Raw genomic sequence first — 13167 nt, 5'->3', positions numbered from 1 at the left:
CTGCAGTGTGAGCGAGGAGGTATTTCAAGAACATTTCAAAGGAACAAGAATCATTTATTATTTCTTACCATGGGCATCGTGATACTCAATTTGATACTTAGTATATATCTATGAGATCGATATTTTTCTCATTGTTTTCTCCCAGGGAGAGAAAGAGGGCATGGAGTGGGTAAGTTTCTCATTCTGTATGAAGGAGAGCCAGAATCTGACACCAGCTGTCTCTTACTTAAAGGTTCATGTTTTGTGGCTCTCCAGAGTAGCAAAGGCAGAGGTGGCTTATATGTTTGGGAACAGCGACAGTCCAATTTAACTAAAGGCAGCAAAGCTCACAGAAGATGAGGCTGGAAGGTAGAACATGGTCCGAGAAGTCTTGAAACAGATGGAATGGGTATCATCGTGTATCCACTCAAAGCCCACTTTCTTTCTAAGCAGGTAGCATCTCACCATCACTACCACATGAAGGGGTATCAGATCATTCCCAGCCAAAAGGGCTTCCTTATTTCTAAGAATCATTTCAATTCCTTTATCAGGAAATTGTTCAGTAACAATTTCCTATGAGGTCATTGGAGAAAAAGATTTATTGATTAAAAAACGTAACTACTTCAAGAAATGTGAGGTCCAGAAGTGCCATAGTCATCTTAACCCCAGCCTGAAGGAGAACCCCACTGATGTCTGATCTAGTAAATGGGGATATTAATAAAACCACCTCATAGGGTTTGGGGAAGAATATATATCTTAGCATCTGACACTCAATAAATGGTAGTTTTATAATTATAAGTTAAGCCACAGTGAAAGCTTTATGGTTCTGATGAAGGGTGAAAATTTAGTAGTCATATTTGACTTTAAGGATTTTAATCCTTACATTTAATACTTAATATAATAAGTCATGTTTCGTGGTAGATTTGCTATGTTTGCTTCTTGTTTTATAAGAATCAGAGTCAGTAAATTGATCATTTCTCCAGATTTGGGGCAAGGCAAACAAATCGGGTGTGAAACTGATCACGATATAAAAACTTATTAACCTGCATCAACTGGAATTGATATCCAGCTCAGGTTTCGTACTTCACGGCACTTGTGAACCAAAAAGAAAAGCAGACTTAACGTGAAATCAGACTAAATAAGAACTTAGACCCGTTTCTGATTGCGAAGTTTCTACTTTCAGTTCCATAAATCGCCTAGATCTGAAGCAATCAGAGTAACTAAGGCTAATATATGGAACTTCTCTCAATTGTCAGTGGCATCCAAGAACAAGGTATTCGATGGCAGAATTCACTCCAGGGCAGAAATTGAAAGAGCGGGAGGAACACATTTCATGAACTTCAGCAAAGGAAACGTGCATATTCATGCCATGATTCGGCAATTGAGTTTGTTTCCTGTCACAAAAAGACAGATATTGGAGGAGAAGGAGCAAAGTGCTAATGTATCCTGCTTTAAACTCTGGCATGAGTTTACTTACAGTTCATTATCTCGGCCCTGAAGAATGCTGTTCCAACATTGAACTTCTGTATTTTTCAAGTTTGTAATGGGAATAACAAGATAAGAAGAAGAACAATACTCTCTTGCATTTAAACAATTGTTTTTCACTTTTTAAGTTTATTATTTTTTTTTTTTTGTTTGGAGACAGAGAGACAGAAAGAGGGGCAGAGAGAGACAGACAGAGAGAGAATCTCAAGCAGGCTCCACATTGTTAGTGCAGAGCCTGATGTAGGGCTTGAACCCACAAACTGTGAGATCATGACTGGTGCCCAAACCAAGGGTCAGATGCGTAACCAACCGAGCCAACCAGGTGCCCCCCAAAATTGTTTTTCATTTTTCTAGCATCATTTTTAAATTACTTTTTACAGCCCTAGTAGTGGCAGGAGTAGGAATAAAGGAAAGGATTGTGATTTTTATTATTAATTGCAAGTACTGTTAGCAATTGCTATAAAATCTGGTGTTAAACGTGTTTTTCATGAAATGTTTTTCATTTAATTTCGTGTCTTTTATTCATTTCATGTGTTGGAGGGGAACGTGCCCATTACTGCCACGCGCCAACTCAAGTCATTGACAGATAAGAAGATGGGGTGGTAAGTGTGGAGAGTCCAAAATGTAGAAAAGAAGTCAGATATAGAAAAAACAAAGAAAGAAAGGTCAGGGTCAACCAGCAAGCCAGAAGCACAAGTAACTGCTCTCAGGTGTGTCGGGGGTATAACTGCTGGCCGAGCCCCAACTCTGCCCCAAACACCCAGTGCTGCTTGCACTGATGAATACTGATAAATTCAATATACTGTGCAGAGAGTGACTGTCTTTTTTATCTTGTCAAAATGCAACTGTAAAAGGGCAATTATAGAGAGAGCCCCCCTCCCCCGCCCAAAGAAGGAAATCCCTGAACTCACCTCCACAGCATCAAGCCCTAGGAACCTTCCGGTAACTCTCAGCCTATTCTTGTTTACTTAGCCATCAAATTAGGCAGAAACAAAAAGCTGAGCAAAGCTTGCACCAGTGGTATTGCGTAGAGAGCCGCAGTCTGTCTAGGATGACCCCTAGCCACCCTCAATCCCTCCTGCCTGACACCTGCTCATACTGGCTTTAGAGTAATTATCTTCAAAGTGGGATCCTGCACCGGCTTGCTTATTAAATATGCAGATTCCCGGATTCTGACGGGCTGGGCATGGCCCTCACTTGCCGGTACTTTTGACAAGCACTTCAATTAATGTGTGAAATAAAGTTTTCTCTAAGTCCTTCTTCCATTTAACTACCCTTCCCAAATCTGCTCTTAGGTGGCTGTCAATCCATCTTTGTAGAGGTGTTAAAAATAACCACGGCGTTCACAGATATTATTTAAAGGAGCAACTCCTGCCAGGAACTTTGCGTTTTTTTAAAGGGTGTTTTCATTTTTTAAGCGATCTCCAAGAAGGCAAAATGTCTTTTGTTTTTGGTTTTGTCTTGATGAGAAGAAAGGAATTGTAATACTAATTTTTTTCAAGTTTATTTATTTATCTTTATGAGAGACAGAACAGAGACAGGCAGAGAGAGAAGGAGAGAGAGAGAGAGAGAGAGAGAGAGAGAGAGAGAGAGAGAATCCCAAGCAGAGAACGTGGGGCTCGAACTCACAAACCGTGAGATCATGACCTGAGCTGAAACCAAGAGTCAGATGTTCAACTGACGGAACCATCCAGGCGCCCAGGAGCTGTCACACTAAAATGAAGATAGCTTTTGAAATGTGATGTGAGATATGCAAATGCTCCAATGATAAGTCTAAGATAATAATTACAACCAAGAATCACGGAACACACATTTACTACTTGTCATGTTCATTGTAAGTAATATTGCCAATTCTTATTACAAGCCATAGGAGAGGTAACATCCCCTTTTTAATGACGAGAAAACTGAAGGTTGAAGTGGTGAAATGCCTTGTTCCAAGTCCATACAGTTAACAGATACCTAAATCAGAATTTTAATTTTCTGTGATTTTAGCCAAAGAACTCAGTCTCTTTCTATTAGATCCTACTTCTTTCTGCAAAACAGCGTTTCACAAAGTACACAGCAGACACCATCCTTAGAGAATTCCTGTGGCATCCATTTGGCTAAAGTTGCTGAGAACCCTAATTAATTTTTTGAATGATTAAAGCATTTTACATGTTTTGAGACATTTTTTTAATCAGATTTAGTGCTCCTGGGTTGAAAATGTGTCATTTTCATTAGTGCCCTGAGATTCTTTCTGCATCCAACTCTTTCCTGTTTGCTACTTTGGTCTCATTTCTATCACCTTTCAAAGAGCTGCCTGGCTGAGACTTATTATCATTATTATTTTTTTTAGGTTGCTTTCATTGCTATGAATCAACTCCAAGGAAAGGTTATGGATTTTCAGAGATGTGCAGGACGTGTGGAGATTTATTTGTATGATTCTTACTTATTGACAGGAGAATGTATTCCCAGGGTTTATCAACGTGTTCTGTTAGTTTGACATTTAGTTGAAAGTATTTGCTACTCTGATTCTCCAGGAGCGCAATCTCTTTCCTACATTCCTCTCTCAGATATAACCGGAGAAGACCACCTACCTGCTACATCTAAACGCATTCATCCAACTAGTTCAGCTTGGGTTTGTTTTATTTTGTTTTTCTCCAGCGAGGATACAAAGCTAAACATCTCAAACCCATCAGTCATGTTTGGGGATCTTAGACAGCAATTTTTTAAACTGAACATAACTTTTACTCAAAGACACGACCGGAAGGACTTTGTAGTCCTTTGGAAATGGTAAGTGTTCTTTAAGCAGTTACATGGAGAGAGGCACCATTTTGCATTGTGCAAGGTAAGTCAATGCAGATATAAACCGTACACGATACTCGTCTTGGTACGTTCATTCTGTTTGCTGATCCTAGGCCTGCTCATCCTGAGATATATTCCTCTTTTCTCCCCTATCCCCTATGCCCCTTTGGCTATGTGTGGCCTGTAGTAGACCCAGGCAGGACCCTGTGGGAGGCGAGGAGAGGGAAAAGCCATGTATTTCTCCCCCCCTTCTTCTTTGCCTCAGGCATGTCCACGGGCATTGGCTTGAAGCATGTCACCAGCTCCTGAGGGAGATATCTGCCATGACTCCAGCTTCTACCCAGTGGCCTGGTCCCTGGCCTCGGGGACCACCATTTTCTCTGTCTCTCCAGCCTATGAGTGAGAGTGGCTTCCTGCTGTTGAAATCTCTTGGGTTACCTCACTGTCTCTTGTTTGGTTTTTCAAGCTCCTCCATCACCTGTATGACCAATTCCCTGAGAGTAAATATTTGAACTGGTTTTGCATTTCAGATTAAACCCTGACCTATCCACCTCTATGCGTATAACATTCATCATACCATTAATAACATGTTTAAGGTTCTTTGACTGCCCTGTAATAGTGACACCCTAGAGTACTGGGAACAGTGCAACAAACCCAACTGTTGCCACAATTCATGATTGAATATTTGCTATTCTGTATTTTCGAGTGAATAAAAGGAAATGTATTCTGCTGAAAGGATTTTTTAATTGCCATTTTAACCAGGCAGTAGCCCTTTCTATTTCTACTTAAAGGAACTCTTTTGGAAGAAAATAACACACCAGGTGTCTTTTAGGTTTTTTGTTTGCTTTTTGATAGTGTTCAAAGTTACTAAATCATCTAGTGAAAGAATTCTATTCCAGGTACATGCCAAATAACAATTTTCTATGCAAATCTCTTAAATATCTAAGCCAGTGCAAATATAAACACCCTATCAAGTGTTCTCATAACATCAACTTTATAAGATATGGACTAATTTATAAAACCGCTTCACCTACATTCAAAAAATTAACTAATAGTATATTTTGTGTTTCTACAAAGTGCAAAAGAGGGTCAAAATTACTTTTTCCACATGGCAGTCTGAATATAGGAAAACTAACCTAGAGACCCCCACAGGTTGGCTGAACACTACTTTATTCAGCCAGGGGTGCTGCTGGGGGGAGAAACCAGTCCCAGCTCTGGTCCCACAGTGACACAGACGAAGCTGTTTTCCTCTAGACCCTGTTTCCTTTTATTCCTATTTGCACAACTAAACTCTATTTATAGCTTCCATTGCAGATCGACGAGGTCATGTATCTTGAGTTCTGGCCAACAGAATGTGGAAGAAAGTGGTATCCTCCCCCTTCAGACTGGTTCTTAGAAACTTCCTGGTATGTTTCCATTTGTGTTTGATTTTCTTTCCTTTTGTCAAGGGGAAGTAATATAATTGAAGAATCCGGGCTGGGTTCCTGAACGACTGTGTGGAGCAGAGGGCCCCACGTTTCCCAAAGGCTGGTATGCACTGGACTGTGATGTGTGGGCAAATTTGCTTTTGCTCTGATGAGTCACTGAAATGTCAAGGTTAGAGTAGCAAGTGTTTACTTTGATTAGCACACAGATAAATTAAGCCCTGGCAGAACAAAACTTCAGAGATACACTATTAAGCTGAGACCTAAATTTTTTCCTTTTGGATTCTTTTTACTACCTCATCCATTTTTTCCTCTCTTTTTCCTTCTTCTGATTTCCCTATGTTCATTTAATATGGAAAATAGGCTCTGTCGAAATATAAATTAAGCAGGGCATACTGCCAAAGGCTTGTCTTATGGTGTGCCTTGAGGCTTTAACTTGTATTTTATTTTCCATAGCTATAGCAAAAAAACCCCAAAAAACAAAAAAACAAAACAAAACAAAACCTTCTCGTTGGTCTTTTGAGGGGAGCAAATATCCGGGATTTGCCCCACCTTCTTGCCAAGCTGGACAAAAGACTGGCTCTATGTTTATAGCTGTTAGGTTTTTCTACAAGGGCCATCAATCTCCTTTCTTTTGCAAGAAAAAAGGCATGAAGGAACTCTTTTTATTAGGACCTTAAAAAAAAAAAAAGATCAAGGGTTGGCAGGACCTGAGGACAGAATAGGAAAAAGAAATAGGCTCAGGATACTTGGAGATATTCTAAGACCACGGGCAGGATGAAGCAAATAGACCAAATGAAGTATGCAGGGGTGTCTCCACATAAGTGCTCAGGACCAGTGGACGGACTGCTATCAGGACCTATCTCATACTTTGCCCTATGCTTTCCGAATAGTTGACTAAACCTCATGTGAAATTCCACCTTGGATGTCCCAAGCCACGACATATACTTTGTCCCAAAATTAGCCCCAGAATGACAAGCACTTAATTTTACAAACTTTGGTCCAGGAATGGTCGCTATCGTCTTGAATTTCTATAAGAACCTCAGGGAAAAGGCAGATGCTCTTGTTTTGTGTTTGTCTCAGCCTATCCACAGTAGATACCCTGACTAGGAATGCCTGGGGACACTCATTTGGGTCTTACTACCTGTGGGAGTATGGTGAGTGCCCCCCTCCCCCAATCAAGAACTTTGAACAAGCAGTGTTTGTCACTCACAATTCCCTGAGACTACACAGCACACGTGGGCCACTCAGGGAAGTAATGGGGAGAGAGAGAGTGTGTGTGGACTTGGGGTTCTGCCTGTATTAGGATTGAGGGTGAGATGCCTAGGATTTTACAGGTTTACTCTTGATTGGTGAATGTAAAACCTAAGAGTGGGAATTAAGGCACAGGTCACTTACCTAGATTACCTGGGGCTTTCTAAAAGGGGAATTTCCTGGGTAGGCGGCCTGGCTCTTATCTAGGTGCCTGGCTGACAATGTGTTTATCTGAGATGGATGTCCTTGAGGTGGATGGCTCAGCAATCAAAAGCTTAGTGTCAGGCACTTGCACAACAATCAAAAATGCTTGTCCTCAGGCACTTAACACTATAGCCCTTCATCTAATAGATGAAGAAGAAGAAGCAGCCTAAGGTAAGTTCGCCAACACCACTTAGGAAGCCAAAGCTTCATCTGGAATTTACGATCAGGCCATCTTGTATCATATGACTTCTATGTTTTATGTAACTTTCTCATTTTCCAAAACACTTTTCTTCTGTCCCAGCAAAGGAAAACAGAAAGAGAACAACTTTCTCTTTCTGTTTCCTCTTCCTTCCTTCCCTCCTTCCTTCTTCCTTCTTTCCTTCCTTCCTTCCCTCCTTCCTTCTTCCTTCCTTCCTTTCTAAAAGTTCATGAATGACAGTTAAAATTCAGGATAATGGTATTTCATCCACCCCTTTTTTAGTATAAAAATCAAATTTGATCTGCTGCTTGGCTCTGTATTTTTTACAGAAGCACCTAGGGCCCAATTCTTTTGTAAATAGTTGCATAAAACAAAAAGAGTACCATACTCCACTGTATATTAGTTCTTTGAACAGCAATAAGACACAGGAAATAAAAGAAACCATAGAATACTTCTACAGCAAAATAAGCATTTGGCTCCATTATTAGAAATCAAAAGAACATGTTTTCAGTAAAATTCACTGAATAATAAAGGAAAACCATGAAAATACAAAAAAAAAAAAAGAACAAAATGCTTAGCCTTGATTCTCTTACATACAAATATTTTAGTTACATATTTCTCTTATAAAGATAAAGTATGCTTATCTGTAGACAGTTTGGAAAAGGGCCAAGAATATAAAGAATAAAATAAAAATCACCTATTATTCTAAGGATCATCGGTATTAACATATTGTTATATTTTCTCCTAATCATTTCTTGGCATATTAAACATATGTATAGTTATATATGTGTATTTAAGACATCCTATATTTAAAATAGTCCACATTCCCTTTTTAAAAATGTAACATCGTGTATTATTTGCCGCCATAATACTCAAAGTTCTTTTCAAGCATTATTATTAGTCATAAATGATATTGCCTAGTCACACTATGACTATGTGCTTCATTATTTCTTTATTGAAAGGCATAAACTACCAAATTTTAGTACTACTAATGTCATGCTACACCTATTTCCTGTTACTGGACTCTTAGTAAGTTTTTGCACTCTGATGAAGAGGACAGAAAAGTAGCGAGCCACCAATCAGAGTCAGAGCTAAATACGACTTTCACTGATTTTATGGAGGATGCACTAGTCAAGCACTCATTCATTCAAGTACTTTTTAAACCCCCTCCTCTTTTCTTGGGGGGGGGCATGGTTCTACTTGGGATATGTCAGTAGAAAAAAAATTATAAACAACTCTGGCTTCATGGAGCTTGGGTCCCAGTGTTCTCATTTATTAAGGTAGAGGAAAGAAGAATAGAAACGGTGTTTTGTGAGGGTTGTTTTTGTGGGGGGCGGGGGGGTTGGGGGCAGAAAGCTGGCAAAGTTGAGTAAAATTCTGCTTCGAAGATGTTGGGTTTGTGGTGCCAGTGACGTATGCAGGCAGAGATTCACTGAAGGAGAGGAGAAATGAGTCTGGGCTAAAGATGTTGACTTGGGACTCCTCAGCATTCATGCAGGTGGAGTGGACACCAGGGGAGCAAATGTAATCACCCAGGGGAAAATGCTGACTGAGAATTACTGAAAGTGTAGGACTTGACCCCTATGGAACACCAACATTTTAAAAAGAGGCATTTGCCAAAACAATGGAAAGAGAAAAGAAGGAAACTCCTAAAATTGTGTAGCCATGGAGCCAAGGGAAATGTATTGCCAGATAAAGGGAATAGACAACGCTAACCCTTCTGAGAAATCCACCAAAATAAAGAGTGACAAGTACACGTTGCATTTGGAAACATGAAGTTCTTTACCAACACAGATTAGAAATACCACTCGCACAGAGGCTACAAAACGTTTTTAATCTCTTGTCTCTATTGTCCTTCATTTTAGCTACTCCTTTCTGTGGCCACACCTCACAATTATGTTTTGATTTGTTACTGTGTCGTTCCTGAAATCATAAAGTCAGACATTACATTCTGTGCCCATAAACATCATTTCTCCAATCTCACGCATCAAATGCGTCCAACATACACAGCTACTTGACAGTAGGCCTTTCAGCAAATATACTCCTTTTCCTTTTATCCATTAGCCCTTTCCATTCCACAGTCCACATTCTCCCAAGAACCCGGCACAACTTTGACTTAGGAAAACACGAACATTTTGGAGACATTGATACTGTGACAATGTGCCCCCACTTGGAAACAACGGAAATGTTAGACTCAACATAAAAACATGATACATTCTATTCTTACAGTTTTTTGGGGGGGAGGCACCTGGGTGGCTCAGTTGGTTGGGCGTCTGACTTCGGCTCAGGTCACTATCTCGCGGTCCGTGAGTTCGAGCCCCGCGTCGGGCTCTGGGCTGATGGCTTGGAGCCTGGAGCCTGTTTCCGATTCTGTGTCTCCCTCTCTCTCTGCCCCTCCTCTGTTCATGCTCTGTCTCTCTCTGTCTCAAAAATAAATAAACATTAAAAAAAAAATTAAAAAAAAAATTTTTAAACAAGTGAGAGACGACATCTAGCAAATCTCCTTAATTATAAAACGCATCAAGAGGTGTATCTGTGGTTCCACAGTTGAAGTATAACTGAGTTTCCATGAAAATTGCTCAACCCTTTTGAGATATCCATTTTAAAAAGCCCACCTACTTGCCTGAAATTGCTACTTACTCAATTTAAAAATCCACTTAAAAATCTTCTATAGAGAGATAAGATCTGAATCTATGGAAAGAAGAATGACTAGGCTGGATGGCTGTTGTCTTTGAGTTTCTCCCACATTTTGAGATAGGGATTTAAGTGTGAGTGGTTTATTTGGGTGTGACACTAGGAAACAACAATTGAGGGAAATAGGGTTGGGGGGGGGGGACAGTGAGACAGAGAAATAGAGGCAGCCAATAAGTGGTGTGCTATTATACCAATTAACCTATTGTCTGGAGTTTAGTCCTACTGGGAACTCAGGGATTCAATGTAGAACATGTGAGTCAGAGTTACCCCACCTCTCCCTTGCCCCCAGGAAGGAGCTGGAGTATTTATATTTGCTAATAATCCTCAGTTAGCAGGGCCCCATTGGTGGTGATGGAAGGGTGGGTAGGGGAGGAAGGAGAGGAGAGACAGAAAAGGCTTCAAGGACAGCAGACATCATACATGACAATGCAAAGGCAGCCTTTGCTCCAGCCTATCCAAAGATGCGCTCTGGTAGCTCTAACGTTTTATCTCCAAGGTATAGGACTCTATAAAATTGTATGGGCTCCTATTTTAGGAAAGCGTTTTGTTTAAAAATTATTTGAATTTGAAAAGTTCTAGATGAATGATATTCAAATTGTTCCCAGTTATGTTAATCAGCATACTCCTTTTCTGCTGAATTTGATTCAAATAAACCAACATGGGGACTGTGGGTTCCGTGTAATGATATAACCCAGTAGAAAGAGATGCACCCACATGCAGATGGTTAAATAAGACCTAACATGAGAGTTGGATCTTGTTCTCCTCACTTTGTTCTCTTTACCTCTCCTCTAACAACATAGGGTAGCTTTATTCTAGCATAAAAACCCCTACATTCCAATCACTTAACATATCAAAGGGTTATTTTTCAACCACACCATGTCCATTATGGACATGAATCTCTGCTCCGTATAGTTATTTGTGGACCCACACTGATAAGGGGTCCATAATCTCATAGCTGCACCCTGTGCAAGAGGCAGCCTTTTTAATCGCAGTAGCAAGGGAAGGGAGTAGGGAGAACCACACATGGGTTTCCTTTGTTTCAACTCAGAGGAGACAAATTATTTTTGCCCGCATTGGCCAGAACTATTCACAATGCAGCGCCTAGCTCACGGCACTGAGGAATGTGAGGGGCAAAGAGAATATGTGATGATCATTATTATTTTTGGCACACCTACCAAATAGAGGACACCTTGACGATCATCCACAGGGGTTTTCTAAATGAGCCCTTCAGAATTCTGGTGCTCCCAGCATCCGCTAGGAACTCTTAAGGGTAGAACAGTCATTCTCTCCCCATCCCATGTTACTCAAAACAGCCCTTTCTTCAGTATTTTCTCCATATTGCTGTTCCTCATAAGAATTTGTTTGAAGAAAGGACTCTGTAGCTTTAAAAAAAAAGTTGGAATACAGCAAATATAGCCCTACTTTTTCCTTTTTAAGATAAGAAAAACTGAAACCCACTGATACAGAGTTTTTAAGGTCATGCAGCTGGTTAGAAGACCTTGACCCAGAAGCTTGCTAGGACACCGTCCGCTTTGACATTATGCCCCAATAGACTCCTCACTGTTGGGAAAACCTTTTCTCTAAGATGTTTGTCAGGAGTATCGGGAAAAACTTAAGAAGTGATTTGAGAAAAGAAAAATGAAAGAAGAAAAGAAATCAGGAGAGAGGCAGATGGGGGGAAAACCAGTTTTGGCAAAGTGAAAAAGGGATAAAGTGAGAGACCCAGAGAGAGAGAGAGAGGTGCATGAGGTGTGAAGAGGCTGGGAGCCCAAATGAGAGAGCCACTCAGTCTAGACTCCAGATGTGAGTACACGGCTTCAGTGACTTCAGTACTGGACTCTGCAAATACTTCTGCCAGATGTCATGGCTGAGCTACAAATCCTTGGATGCGTGACAGAATTGGCTGTTGTTCTGTTCAATGTTTTGCTTCTTTGTGTGTGACTGGTCATTCTGTTGGCTGCTCTAAGGTTGTAACACCAGATAATGGCTTCAATCCGAAAGTTAGCATTTTGGCTGTCTTCAAAGAAGGGAAGCAGAGCCCTGGAGCCCTGTTGAATGTCCCGAGGCAGATTGGTGAACTTGGACCAGCATGTATGGTCACGTTCCCACATGGGGATCCACCTCACCCCAAGAAAGGCAAAAACTGTGGAGAGACACAGAGTAAATAAAATAGAAAGAAGCTACTGCTTGTCGGCAGAGGACCTCGGGTAAATTGCCTTATCTTTCTGGGACTCCGTTTCCTCAGAAGGATTTAATTAAATGGTCTCTAGTTTCCATTGGAACATTGACAATTCATAATCTTATAAAATGGCACGACAAAGAGGGATAAACAAGAAAGCCGTGTCCCTTCCGAGCTGATATGATAGAACATCAAAAAGCGAAACGCTCTGCTTTGTTAAATAAACAAGGTAAAAACTTGCATTTGCTTTCTTCGAGTAAGCAACTCGTAGAATCTGGTGATGAGTTTAACAGTGAGAACTAAGACGGAGCGGCTCTACGGGCAGAGACTAGTTCTGCAGAAAGGAAAGTATTAAAGGGCCGGCCCTATGCAACAATTGAGAAGTCAACAGAATTTGTGTTTCTGATTCTGCCAACACTGTTCCATTCTTTAAACCAGTGTGTGGCTTCTGCTGCACGCCACGGCCTAGGGATTTGATGGCAGGGGAGACAGCTTGGTCTTGACCCCCATAAGGCCTGTGATACAATGGTGGTCATAGGCAATTAAGCTGAGCTACAGTGCAGTGCCATAGGGACAATTACAGGGGGGCAGATATGGAGGATGGGGTGAGATAGGCATGCAGACCAGGCGTGGAAGAGCCGGGATCAGTGGAAGAAGTGCATTTAAAGCTGAGCCCTGTCAGAAAGGTAAGGAATAGTCAAAGAGGTGGAGAAGACTGGTTCAAGGCAACCACTGAGACACGTTCAGAAAACTGGAAGTAATGCATTATGACTCTGCCACTGTTGCCTGTGTGCACTTGACCGCACTGCTGAATCTTCCTGAGCCTCAACTCTCCCATCCACAAAATGGAACAGTAACAGGATGCACAGATATATAGATACACACACACACACACACACACACACACACACACACACAGTCTACATATATACACACTTTCTACACATATATATACACTTTCTATA

The 13167-nt window shown here is 40.9% G+C and overlaps 1 long non-coding RNA gene across 1 annotated transcript in view; it reads left to right on the top strand.

Annotated features, from left to right (window-relative positions):
- Positions 1-3104: 3104 nt before the first annotated feature.
- The window catches only part of LOC121020537 (uncharacterized), a 24517-nt gene continuing 14454 nt past the window's right edge, over positions 3105-13167 (top strand). Inside the window, exon 1 of the long non-coding RNA XR_005786184.1 lies at positions 3105-5654. This is a non-coding gene — a long non-coding RNA (uncharacterized LOC121020537). The remainder of the gene's footprint in view (positions 5655-13167) is intronic.

The sequence above is a fragment of the Herpailurus yagouaroundi genome, unplaced genomic scaffold, assembly GCF_014898765.1.
Source record: "Herpailurus yagouaroundi ecotype Mexico unplaced genomic scaffold, PumYag 250, whole genome shotgun sequence".
Lineage (NCBI taxonomy): Eukaryota > Metazoa > Chordata > Mammalia > Carnivora > Felidae > Herpailurus > Herpailurus yagouaroundi.
The sequence above is the reverse complement of the archived record's forward strand: the minus strand, read 5'-3'. Positions and strand labels throughout refer to the sequence as shown.